The sequence below is a fragment of the Astyanax mexicanus genome, chromosome 21 (assembly GCF_023375975.1).
Source record: "Astyanax mexicanus isolate ESR-SI-001 chromosome 21, AstMex3_surface, whole genome shotgun sequence".
Taxonomy (NCBI): Eukaryota; Metazoa; Chordata; class Actinopteri; order Characiformes; family Acestrorhamphidae; genus Astyanax; species Astyanax mexicanus.
The window spans coordinates 28,474,721-28,487,637 of NC_064428.1; the positions used below are offsets into that span (position 1 = coordinate 28,474,721).

At 40.1% G+C, this 12,917-nt stretch overlaps 1 protein-coding gene across 2 annotated transcripts in view; it reads left to right on the top strand.

The window, feature by feature from the left end:
• Window positions 1-313: 313 nt before the first annotated feature.
• Window positions 314-12,917, top strand: part of nlgn4xa (neuroligin 4 X-linked a) — a 170,765-nt gene continuing 158,161 nt past the window's right edge. Inside the window, exon 1 of one of the 2 annotated variants that reach the window (XM_049470139.1) lies at window positions 314-858. The gene's annotated coding sequence lies outside the window, so the exon portion shown is untranslated. The remainder of the gene's footprint in view (window positions 859-12,917) is intronic. The other variant, XM_022674683.2, reaches the window with a different exon arrangement.

Sequence of the window (12,917 nt, forward strand, 5' to 3'; positions counted from 1 at the left end):
ATATGATGAATAAAAAATAAACGAATAAAAAAAACAACGCTCTATAATGTAAACAACCAAACAAGCAAATACACTTTAAAAGTGTGCGCGTGCGTGTGTGTTTGTGTGAAGTTAGGAAAGTGTTACGCAGCTGGTTAACGGTGATGGAGTGAATGCGGCAAGCTATTGGCTGTGGGCTTTGTAAATTTCACTCAGCACAGTCCAATAGCAGCTAGAGAGAGAGAGAGAGAGAGAGAGAGAGAGTGAGAGAGGAGGGGTGAGTGACTGGTCTAGCTTTGGAGTCTCTCTCTCTCTCTCTCTCTCTATTTTCTCTCTCTCTATCTCTGTGTATCCTTTCCCTCTCTTTCATCTCGTCTTTCCTGGGTCTCTCTCTCTCTCTCTCTCTCTCTCTCTCTCTCTCTCTCTCTCCTTCCTCGATGTGGTGAATCTCCTCCACTCTTTCTGCGATGGTGTCGCGCGCATCACAGCATCACTAGCCCCCGGGAGCGACCCCAAAATTCTCTCTCTCTCTTTTTTTCTATCTCTCTCTCCCTCTCTCTCTCTTCTCCCTCCCTCTCTCCCTCTCTCTCTCTCTCTCTGGACGGACTGCAACACCGCTGCTGCTGCTCGGACGGATTCTCCTTTTTTATTACCACTATTATCATTATTATTATTTTTATTTCCACTGGACGGAGGGAAGAAAGGAGGAGGAGCGGAAGAGGAAAAGGAAAAGAAGGAGGCACGGTGGTGGAGTTTTTATTTTTTCCATTTTCTAATTATTTTTAATATCCCCCCCCCCCTTTTGGAGCTCCGGCGTGCGTTTTATTCCTCCGCATCATCCCCCCCGCATGAAGCGCGGCGGTGGCGGCGAAACGAGCGGTAAGTACCGAGCGGCGTTTTTCCCGGACGTTTCCCGGTTTTTATGATTTTTTTTCCTGTTTAAAAGTGCTGTTGATCGCGGCTATCGTGTGGAAAAACTGAGTGTACAGGGTTCCGTGGACGTGAACGCGCGGTCCGTTCCGCCGTGCAACGCTCGGTTAACGTTACCGCATAGGACGCCTGTCCTGCGATGCAACGCAGAAAGTACGGGCGTGTTGTCTTGTTTCACCATCGTTTGTAGTTGTTGTAAAACAGTAACGTACCATGTAAAAAAGAGTTGGGGTGGGTGGGAGGATGGTAGGGCATGGTGGTGGTGGTGGTGGCATGGTGGGATGTTGGCAAGGGCACTTTACTTTGTACTTACCTGTAGCTACAAATATACAGCATTCTATACATCAGTCAGATCAAAAATACATGCGCTTCCAATGTTTGGTTACCAAGACGCTCGATTTGCCCACTTGACGCCGGTCCTAAGATGCAACGCCAAAAGTACGGGCGTGTAGTCTTTTATTCCACCATCATTTGCATCATTTGTAGTTGTTGTAAAACAGTAACGCGCCATAAAAAAGAGAGTTGGGGTGGGTGGAAGGATGGTAGGAGATGGTGGTGGTGGGAATGTTGGCAATGGCACACCATTTAGTTCTTACCTGTAGCTACAAATAATATACAGCGTTCCATACATCAAACAGATCAACAATATGTGGGCTTCCAATGCTTGGTTACCCCATATGATACTCAGCTACCCCATATCATGCTCGGTTTCTCCATATGACGCTCAGTTTGTCCACTTGACGACAGTCCTAAGATGCCTTAGATATCAAACAAATCAAACATAATCAAGCATTATAGTGGTGCAACGTTGGAGGTACGACCATGTAGTCTACTTGTTCGCCCTCACTCCTAAACTGTAGTTGTTTTAAAAGCATGTAACACACCAACAAGTGTTGTGGTGGGTGGTTTAGAGGGTGTTTTGGGAGTTGGGGATGGATGGATAGATGGGTGGGTGGATATATGGGTGGGACATAGGGTCTAGGTCACACGAATTAGTGTAGTACGTACCTGTATCTAACCTCAAATAATCAACAATACATGCACTTCCTGTGCTCAGTTTCCCAATATGACACCTGTACGTCCTGCACTGTAACGCTGAGGGTAAAGGTGTATAATCTGCTTTTTCTTTCTTTTTCCCTTGTTTATAATTTGTAGTTGTTTTAAAAACAGTGACATACAATATAACAACCCATGTTGGGATGGGTGGTAGGAGGGTATTGGGGGTGGAGGCGAGTGCACACCATTTAGTACTAACTTACCTGAGGCTAACCTCAAGCCAACTATATATAGTGCCCTAGATCAAACATTCAAAATTTCATGTATTTCCAGTGCTTTATTTTCCATATGATGACTGTCCTGTGGTGTAACGCAAAAAAATAATAAATAAATAATGAAATAACATCATAATGTTTTTACTTACCTGTGGCTAACCTCGAACATTCGTGACATGCCAATAAATATCTATAGTGGCCTAGATACAACAAATCAAGAATGCACGTACTTCCAATGGTCCATATCCCCATCCTATAATGCCTGTCCTGTGGCATGATGCTAAAAAAGGCGTAACTTAAAAAAGGGCTGCTTTGGTAGGGGGTGACCTGTGGCTAACCTGAAGCATTATACACTCAGTAAAGAATAATATGCATATATGGCGCCTGTCCTGCAGTGTAACGCTAAAAGTAAGAGTGTATCATGCAAGTTTACATGACAAATAAAACAAGAAAAAGTTTTTGGGATGAGTGGGTAGGTTTTATGCCGTCTTGTGTGTTTTTTTGTGTGTCTATGTATGTGTTTCTGGAGGGGTATTAACCAAATGGGCACAAACCATTTGGCTAATACTCACCTGTGGCAGCAAACCTGAGGCATGCGTTACATGCCAAATAGTGTCCTAGATCAAGCAAATCAAGCACGCATCCGCTTCCAGTGCTTGGTGATGTTGTAGTGCTTGGTGCATATTTTGTTTTTGGAAACCCTCCAGAAAACCCTCGTGCAAAAAGAAAAAAAAAGAGAAAAATGCGCAGTATTGAGTCTCGAGGCACTGAGCCCGTCGTGAAGAAGCAATAGAAGCTTGTTTAAGGGCGCGAGCGCTTAGTGTATCTATCGCCTGCCAAGTGGAGTGTATACAGGCTAATCTGGAGCAACAGTGGATCCGCTGCTATCTGGACTGGGCAAAGCTGCCGTAGGGATGAAAGCATGCACGAGCGCATGCACGCGCGTAATGCAAGCAGGCGCGCGCCGCGCTGTAACGCATAGAAGAAAAATAAATAATTAAAAAACTCGGGTGCACTGTAGTGAGGTGCATTACTGGGGTGAAAGTTGGAACGGGGAGCGTGCGCTCGCGCGGTGATGCTTATAGCAGCAGTTCGTGCGCGCGCTCACTGGTTCTGCTGGCTTTAGTTGGGAAGTGGGGGCTGGGAGGTTGGTGGAAGAGGGGGCTGGTGGCGGTGGCGGTGGTGGTGGTGGAGGGGGGTACCGCGTTTCAGTCTAGCCTCGTCAGGATGGCGCGTGCCACTGTCCCGCCAGTTCGCCACAGAACCGCAAGGTGGTACTGTGGACATCTGCATACGTGCGCTTCTGTTTTTTTTTTGTGATGGGGGCTCTGAAGGAAAGAACAAGGTGGGGAAAAAGAAAAAAAAAACAAGAAAGGGGGCTTCTCAGTGGGCTATAGAGCATAACGTACAGTAGCTAGGTTGCAAACCAGACTCTCACAATATATTCAGACTGTGCGATTTAAGCAAAGTGTTTTTTTTACAGTAAGTGTGAACACAAATAAGACCATGTTATTGGTTATCCAGAGTAAACAGTCACTCTACATTTGACTTTAATTGTAATGCCACTATTAATGACCAGAAAATATATATTTTATGGGAAATCCACTGTGTAGTGAAACATGATAACAATACAAACTTTTGTAGCAAAACCCACCTCCATTTTCTCAGCATTCCAAAATAAAGCACTTTTATCCGATGCTCCCAACAGGCTTACACTGCATAGAGGTGCCCATTTTTTAAAAAAATCGCTACATAATTTTTTACACCATTAACAACAAGCTCAAAGTAGCTCCACACATAGGTAGTTTATTAACAAAAAAAGTTTTTAAATCAAAATGTTATTGACATTAAGTGATATACCAATGCTTTGTGTCTTGGGGGTTTCACATCAGCTCACAGCAGCAAAATAACATTATATTAAACATAAACCTAAATCTTTTTTTATGTTTTTCAGGAAACACAAAAAACATACGACCATTGTCGTGGATATTTAAAAATGAGTAATGGTTTAAAAAGAGACTTTATCATACAGTCAATCAGTAGAGCCAACCAGAAACAATCCTATTTTTTTTCTATTTATTATATTTTTATTATATTTTAAATGCCACAAATTGTAGAACACTTCTATCTAGCTTTATGGACTTAGCTGTTTTACAGACTAAAAGGCTGACCAAAAATTTAGACAAATTAATAAAGACTAAATATCAATATTTACAACAATATTTTTCCTCACAATGTCCTGCCCCCATTTCTCTAATATTTCTACAAAAATACGTTTTTAAGCCCAAATTTAATTTTAAAACGATCAAAAAATCTATAACGCTTTTAATATGTAGTCCTGATAATGGTAAAATAACAACTCTAAAAATACCTCTCCAACAATTCAAAATGTTTAAAAACTGTAAAAAAAAAAAAAAAAAAATGTTGAATGCCAATAAGAGCAAAATAGCATGTCACCTATAATAAAGCTTATAAAAATGTAAAAAATATACTCCAGAATGCTCCTTAACATGATAAAAAAAACATTGTCTCAAACAAAGAATTAGGCAGCAGATTCAGATTTTTCTAAGAAAAGCATTTAAAGAAAAAACTTTAGAGGTCTTGTTCCAATCACCACCATTGTTGGTGGATTTCTTTAGATCACATAGTTTAAACACCAATCCATTCTCAACTCTACTATTTATGTCTTATACCACTTCATTTTGCAGTAGATTTGAGAAATGTCCCCATAGTGGAGAACTGAATAGTAAACCCAACATTCTAGAACGTTCTTCACATAAGCACTTACTTATCACAACATAAGATAAGGCTCTGGTAAGAATAGACCCTAGCAATATGGCATCCATTCCTGTTCTCCAAAATACATCGTTAATGCACTGGGTTGGTGACCGAAGTTTTGTAAGATGACCCTCAAGCTGACAGACCACTTCCCCAAACCCCCTGCCAGAAGAATGATGGTGATTACATTCTTATCAGTTAATGGTTTACAGCGGACGCTGCTGTCCATTCTCCACTCATTCTCTCCAGCCACAGTAGCATACTGGTCCCATCACAAACGTCTTTTTATGGGGTCTTTAAAAAGCTCCATCACTCCTAACAGGGGATTGAATCCTATTGATTTGTTATCAGGAGCTTCGGCTCAATTACTTTAAACACTGCTAAGAGACTCATCCAGATGTGGGCGATTTTTTCCAGATGTGGGCGATTTTGAAAATGCACCGGGGACGTGCTGGACACAACAAAGCCACTGAGAGATGGAGATGGTCTTATATGGTCTTATCAGGACCACCTTCTGGATATGAGGATCAATGTTGATTTTGGCTTGGATCTTGGAGTTATTGAGAGGTGGATTTGGGCAGAAGATTTACACGCCACTATCTCTCCCTCCACTAGATTTAAAGTAGCTTTATTTACGTTTCACAGTATTGCCCAAGCATTACAACAATGACTAGAAAAATTAAATCAACACTTCATAACTTTTGGGCATTTAGAGACCTTTTTAAGGACTTTGTTGCATTATTTTTAAGCTTGCCATCTCTCTTCAGTTCTAATTTGTAATTTCTTTGATTTAACAATGTGTAAATGAACAAAGAAAGATTGAGTTTGCCATTCTGGTATCTCCATGTTTGCAGTAGGTCTTGTTTCAGCATCATTAGCAGCATTGTGATTGATCAGGGTAGCAAGTAAACAATTTCATGCGCAGAATGAAAACCTACTAGACTAGCCTGTTTTGGTTCTCCACACAAGAAAAATACTGCTTTCAATGTATTATGGTGATGTATGATGAGGTAAAGTGAGCTATGCTTGGGTGGTATAGTGAGGTTATGATTAAATATAGAGAGGTAGAGTGAGGTATCTACTACACCATCTCTGTCTCTTACTCTCTCTTTCTAAGGTACATTGATGTATGAGAAGGCATGATGAAGAATAGTAAGATTTGATGAGGTATACTGAGGTATCGTAAAAAATGTAGAGACATTGTGAAGCACTGTGAGGTACAGTGAGGTATCTACTAGACTATCCCTGTCTCTATCTGGCTTTCTCTGTCTATATTTGAGGTATGGTGAGGTATTATAAGGCATAATGAAGTATAGTGATGTTTGGTGAGGCATAGTGAGCTATCGAGAAGTATGGTGAGGTATAGTGGGAAATGGGGAGGTATACTGAGATATGGTGAGGTATAGTGAGGTATCTACCACACTGTCTCTGTCTTGGTGAGGTACATTGAGGTGAGATGAGGAATGTTAAGATATGCTGAGGAAAAGTGAGGTATACTGAGGTATCTAATACCACTATCTCTCTCTAACTTGCAATCTATCTGCTGTATGGTGAGGTATGAGAAGGCATGATGAAATATAGTGAGGTTTGGTGAGGTATAGTGATATATGATGAGATATGGTGAGAAACAGTGAGGTATACTGCGGTATGGTGAGGTATGATGCAATTTGAGAAGTCATGCTGAAGTACATTTAGGTTTGGTGAGGTATAGTGAGGTGTAGTGAGATACGGTGAGGTGTGGTGAGGTATTTTGAGATTTGCTGAGGAATAGTAAGTCATAGTGAGGTATAGTGAAATATACAGAGGTATCTACTACACTATCTTTATCTCTTACTCTCGATCTCTCTGCTGTATAGTGAGGTTTGAGAAGGCATGATGAAATATAATGAGATCCAGTGAGATATAGTATACTATACAGTGAGTATAGTGAAGTATAGTGAGGTTTGGTGAGGCATAGTGAGCTCTCGTGAGGTATATTGAGGTATGAAGAGGTATAGTGAGGTGTGGTGAGGCATAGTGAAGTATCTACTACATTATCTCTGTATCCTACTCTCTATCTCTCTACTGTACAGTAAGGTATGATAAGGCATGATGAAGTATAGTGAGGTTTGGTGAGGCATAGTGAGCACTCGTGAGGTACAGTGAGGTATATTGAAGTATGGAGAGGTATAGTGAGGTATCTACTACATTATCTCTGTCTCTTACTCTCTTTTATCTCTCTATTTGAGGTATAGTGAGGTATGATGAGGCATATGATGAAGCATAGTGAGCTTTTGTGAGAAAGGGTGAGGTATGATGAGGTATACTGAGGTATTGACTACAACACCATCTCTGTTTCTCACTCTCATCTCTCTGATGTATGATGAGGTATGAGAAGGCATGATGAAGTATAGTGAGGTTTAGTGAGGTATGGTGACTTGTAGTGAGATAGGGTGAGGTATGGTGAGGTGTGATGAGGTATGTTGGGATATGCAGCTGAGTAGTGAGGTATTGTGAGGTATGGTGAGGTGTGATGAGGTATGTTGGGATCTGCAGCTGAATAGTGAGGTATGGTGAGGTATAGTGGGGTATCTACAAACTTTTTTTGTCTTTTTGTCTCTTACTCTCTTTTTTCTCTCTCTCTCTAAGGTATAGTGAGGTATGATAAGGCATGATGAAGCATAAAGAGGTATGATAAGGAACAGTGAGGTATGGTGAGGTATTTTCTACACTATTTCTGATTTCTGACTCTCTTTCTTTCTCTTTTTTCTGTCTCTCTCTCTCTCTCTCTCTCTCTCTCTCACTGGATCACTGGCTGGGCCGGGTGTTCTCGGCACTGTCACCTTTGAATAAATCCCTCTCTCCATTCACTCGTGGCTCTCTGGGGTCCCTGTCCACACTTGGGCAGTCGCTAGAAGAATGGCGAGATAGAGAGAGCGAGAGAACGAGAGAGATAGGTAGAGAGAGTGTAGAGAGAGAGAGAGAGCACTGCTTGGAGAAAAACAAATTCTAGCCTTCTCTCCCCCTTGCCGAGTGATAGCAGGTGCATTCGCGGCGGCGGAACCACCACTTCTGTTCCGTGAAGTTCGCGCAAAGGTCAACCGCTTTTCTTACGCTTTAGTTCTTGCCTTTTCGCCTTCGCCTCTGCTGTCACTCCCTCTCTCCCTCGCCCCGGCCGGTCGGTGTCACCCGCAGTGTGCTTCTCCCTCTCCGGAATTGAAGCCTCCCTCCAACCCTGCCCTGCACCAGATCTTTTATAATAATTAAAATGCAAATGAAGCGCCCGCACCTTCATTGAAATTCGCATGAGTTATCTGCGGAGGCTATCGCCACAGACGGCGAGCGCTATCTCCTCGCTTCTCTCTTGTTGCCATTTCACTCTCTTCCTGGACGTTCGCCGGGTGGAAGTGTTTATTTTAAAAAAGGACAAAAGGGTGGAGACGGGCCGAGCATTCCGGATTCTTCTCCCGCGCTACGGGGCTTATCTCGCTCGAGGATAAACCAGGCAGCAGAATGAACAGCTCTTCAAGGCTGTCTGAGACAGTGTCCAGACACCACCAATACACATGCATAAGTAGGCCTGTCACGATTTGTTTGAACCAATTTGTTCTAGGCGACATACACGTATCATCAGAATTATCATCAGAAATAATTGCGAAACGATTTCGATAACGATATTATTGTCATTTTAAGACTAATGACATTTTGAACTACTGATATAAGGCAAGACAAGACGTGACAAGGCAAGTTTTTTGTATAGCACCTTTCATACATTTCATACACAGTGGTACTTTGAAAGTGGTTTGCGTAAATATAAAAATAATAATAAATACAAAGACGAAAAAAAAAGAAAAAAAAAACACTAAAATAAATTTAAAAAAAGCTTTTAAAAATCTTTAAAATGCAAAAAAAAGTAAAGAAACAGCATAATTAAAAGGATGGTTAATCATTATTAGTGACAGAATTTGAGACAATAAAGATTTACAAGAATTCAACAACATAATAATGCATTTACTTTTTTCATTACTTCAAAAAAACAATGACCTAAAATACATATTCAAAAAATAAAAAAAAGTCAATAAATACTGGCTCATTCCCATTTTTTACTAACTTTTTAAAATGACAATCTGTAAGTTTTTTAGGTTTTTGAGACCTTAAAGTCAAGAATGTGTAGCCAATATTTTAATTATCAGGTTATAGATAGTAGAACGTTTTCTAAAATGTTACATTTAAGAACGTTAGTTAAGAATCTGTCAGTAAACGTTTCTGGATTTTCTCAGAAAATCTAGTTTTAATTATGGTTTTTAAATGTTCTGATATTGACAGTCCAATGTCACTTGTTTGGGAAACATTAAAAATGTTTTAATTGTTTTGTTTTAGTTTTGGGAATGTTACTTTTAATGTTGAGGGGGAATATTTGGCTTGTTCCCTCAAGTAAACATAAGTTATGATCAAGTACTTGAGAAAAACAATGAATAAAATCTGGCCTGAATATGATAAAAAACAAAAAACAAAATGCTAACTAAGCGCTAGCTGCTAATTTGATATCTTTTTAACAGTTATCCACATGTTAAATGCCCTCAGAAATGCCATTGATGTAATAATTGAGCATACAGACCCTGATATTGACTTACAAATTCCAATTCCAAAGCAGACAAAAAACAAAAAAACAGGACAAACTGTTTCAACCAGACGATTCAGCCAGTGGTATCCCCTTTAGGATTCCCTCAGATAGACCCAGCTAGCATCAGAGAGATGAATCAATTAGCTTTGAACTAGCATCAATACACGCCAAAGGAGGGTGTAGCTACCGGAGGTATAGACTAGCTGCTAGCAATTCAGGTCAAGAATACATAAAGGTGCACCACAGGTGTTAGCTCCCCTGGGTTGTTGTTGTAGGACGAGGTCAGAAGTAAAGGTTTTAGCTAAAATTGCTAACCTCGCTAAGGTTTTTGACAGTGGGAATGAACATTTTGAAATGATACTTATTTCAATTATATTGCTGAGTGTAAAGAAGGGAATTTTACTTCAATTTTACTGTAAATTACTCCAACAAAACAGGACAAACTCATATGTTTTAATACCCTTCATTTAAGAAGACACAATGGATTAGCAGGAGTCCCAATACTTTTGTCCATTCAGTTTACATTGCATTTATTTCTCATTTTCTCACCAACCCACTTATTAGAACTCCCCCAATCACTAGTCGTAATGCCCCAACACCAGGAGGGTGAAGACTAGCACATGCCTCCTCCGATACATGTTAAGTATCGGAGCCACCACCTCTTTTCTAACTGCTGCTGCTGATGCAGCATTGCCGAGTAGCATCACAGCGCACTCGGAGGAAAGCGCAGCGACTCGGTTCTGATACATCAGCTCACAGATGCAGCCTTGTGCTGATCAACATCACCCTTTGGAGTGCCATCTATCCATGCAGAGAGAGAGCAAATCCAATCGTGCCCTCTCAGGGCTCAGGCAGCTGATGGCAAGCTGCATGACCCGGATCCGAACCCGCGATTTTAAGATTCGAACACGCCAAAGTCAGAGCGCACCTGCGCCTTATAATACATCACCCAAGATTAATTAAGAGAATAAGTGCACGCCTTTTGCGTGTTTTGGTGCGCTCACGATACCAAAGACTTACCGACACGCCCTCAATCCAACTCATCACTAAAATAGAGCCCTGGGAATGCCAGGACACTAATATCATTACTTTAAAAATAGATATTTTGTCATTCTCAACTCTATTACTCAGGGATTGCTGCTTAAAAAAATAAATAAATAAATAAATAAATAAAAGGAGCTATAAAAATTCACTCTGAGGCATGGCAGTAAAGATTGTATAGTCAGATATCATTTGTACTGGGACTTCAAGCCTCATTTGAGGTCCAGCAGCTTCATAAATATCCAACCTTTGGAGAGAGAGCTGCAGATGCTCCTCGAGCAAATGCTTCCTGGAGTTTACTTCTTTTTTTTATGGACTGTAATGGCAACGAGGGATGTTTTCTGATTGCTGGAGAGCAGAGGAAACAATGTTTTTCTGTTCGTCTTTTTTTTATTTTCTCATGTGACCATTAGCGCTTAAGAAATATGGCGCTGTAAACCGTTGTTGTGAAAGTGCAGTGAAATTCCCTGTACTGGTTCAGCTTTAATGCGAGTATTTCACTGAGCACTTCAGAACAGACTCGCTTTGTCTGAACAATCAGCTTCTCACGAGAATGATTATCCTCCATCTGATAGCCCCTCAAATTGCAGTGCAAGATGTGTATGGTGAAATTAAAGTTCCTTCATCCTCCATTCTCACATTCTTGGATTCGCAAGATTGCTGGAGAACAGCAGCTGCTTTGAAAGTAGAGTCCCATCAGTTTTTTTCTTTTTTTTAAAGACATTTCTGCATAATTTAATCATTAAGATAAGTAAACAAAGTCATTCAGTGCAGTTTGATGGAAAATTGTTCAGAAACTGTAGAGAAAACATAGAGAATTGGATTTATTCACAGTGCTTCACAGTGCTGATTGGAACGAGGGGTTTCCATGTCTTTATCACAGATTTAGCTCTATTTACTGTTCAAATGCACCAATGAACATAGAAGACCAGTCAAAGGTTTGGAACCCTCTTAAAATCAGTGGTTTTTCATTAAAGTGTTAAACAAAACACATTATGTTTTATATTTTAAATTCTTCAAAAAGTAGCACCTCGTAGACATTATCATCACATTTTCTGAGTCAGCTTTATGAGGTAGAGCCACCTCGTCAAGAGTTATTTCCTTGAATTTCTTGTCTCTTAATGTGTTTGATAGCATCAGTTGTAAAGTTGTGAAGAGGAAGAGTTACAGGTATACAGTGAATAGCTCTTTTTGAGTAATGTTATGATCCATATTACGACAAGAGCTACTCAACCAAGTAAATAATAAAATGACTTTAAGAAATGAAGGTCAGTCAGTCCGATAATTCTTTTAAGAACTTTGAAAGTATCCTCAAGTTTAGTCGCAAAAAAGACCATCAAATACATTATGATGGAACTGGCTCTCATCAGGAAAGAAAGCCCCAGGAATGGAAGAGCAAGACTTCCTCTGTTGCACAGGATAAGTTAATCGGAGTTACCAGCCTCAGAAATCGCTAAAAGTTAAAAGCCCCCAGATCAGAGTATTTTGGTTTGTTTAACACTTTTAAGTTACTACATGATTTCTTATGTGTTTCTAGCGTATCCAGTAGAATCTCACATTTACAATCATACAGGCATATTTCTGCTGATACCACCTGTCATGGCATAGTATCTTTGTATCTTCTAGGAAAGCTCCTGAGATGGCATCGGTATAAGGACAGGAATTGTCCTGTTGGAATAGTGCAGGGCCACTGGTTGCAGGACTTTACATAAGTAATTGTTTTATTCTATAAACTACGGACATCATTTCTCCAAAATTCCAAATAAAAATATTGTCATTTAGAGCATTTATTTTCAGAAAATAAGAAATGGCTGAAATAACAAAAAAGATGCAGAGCTTTGAGACCTCAAATAATGCAAAGAAAACAAGTTCTTAAGTGAGTTTTTGTGAGTTTTTAATCACAGTTTTCATGCATCTTGGCATGTTCACCACCACCAGTCTTACACACTGCTTTTGGATAACTTTATGCTACTCCTGGTGCAAAAATTCAAGCAGTTCAGCTTGATTTGATCCATCTTCCTCTTGATTATATTCCAGAGGTTTTCAATTTGGTAAAATCAAAGAAACTCATCATTTTTAAGTGGTCTCTTATTTTATTCCAGAGTTTTATAAGGTTTCCAAAAAGCTTATACCATACGCACAACTGCTGAATATATTCTAAATTTGTGCTGAAATGATATTGATTGAATAACACTCCCTTATATCAATCAATGACAGTATTATTAATGAAGAGCTCAGAGAGGACAGATGAAGAAAGTAGCCAGCAATCCCGAATGATGTATGTAGGGCTCAATCACTAAAGCTACAAAACCAAA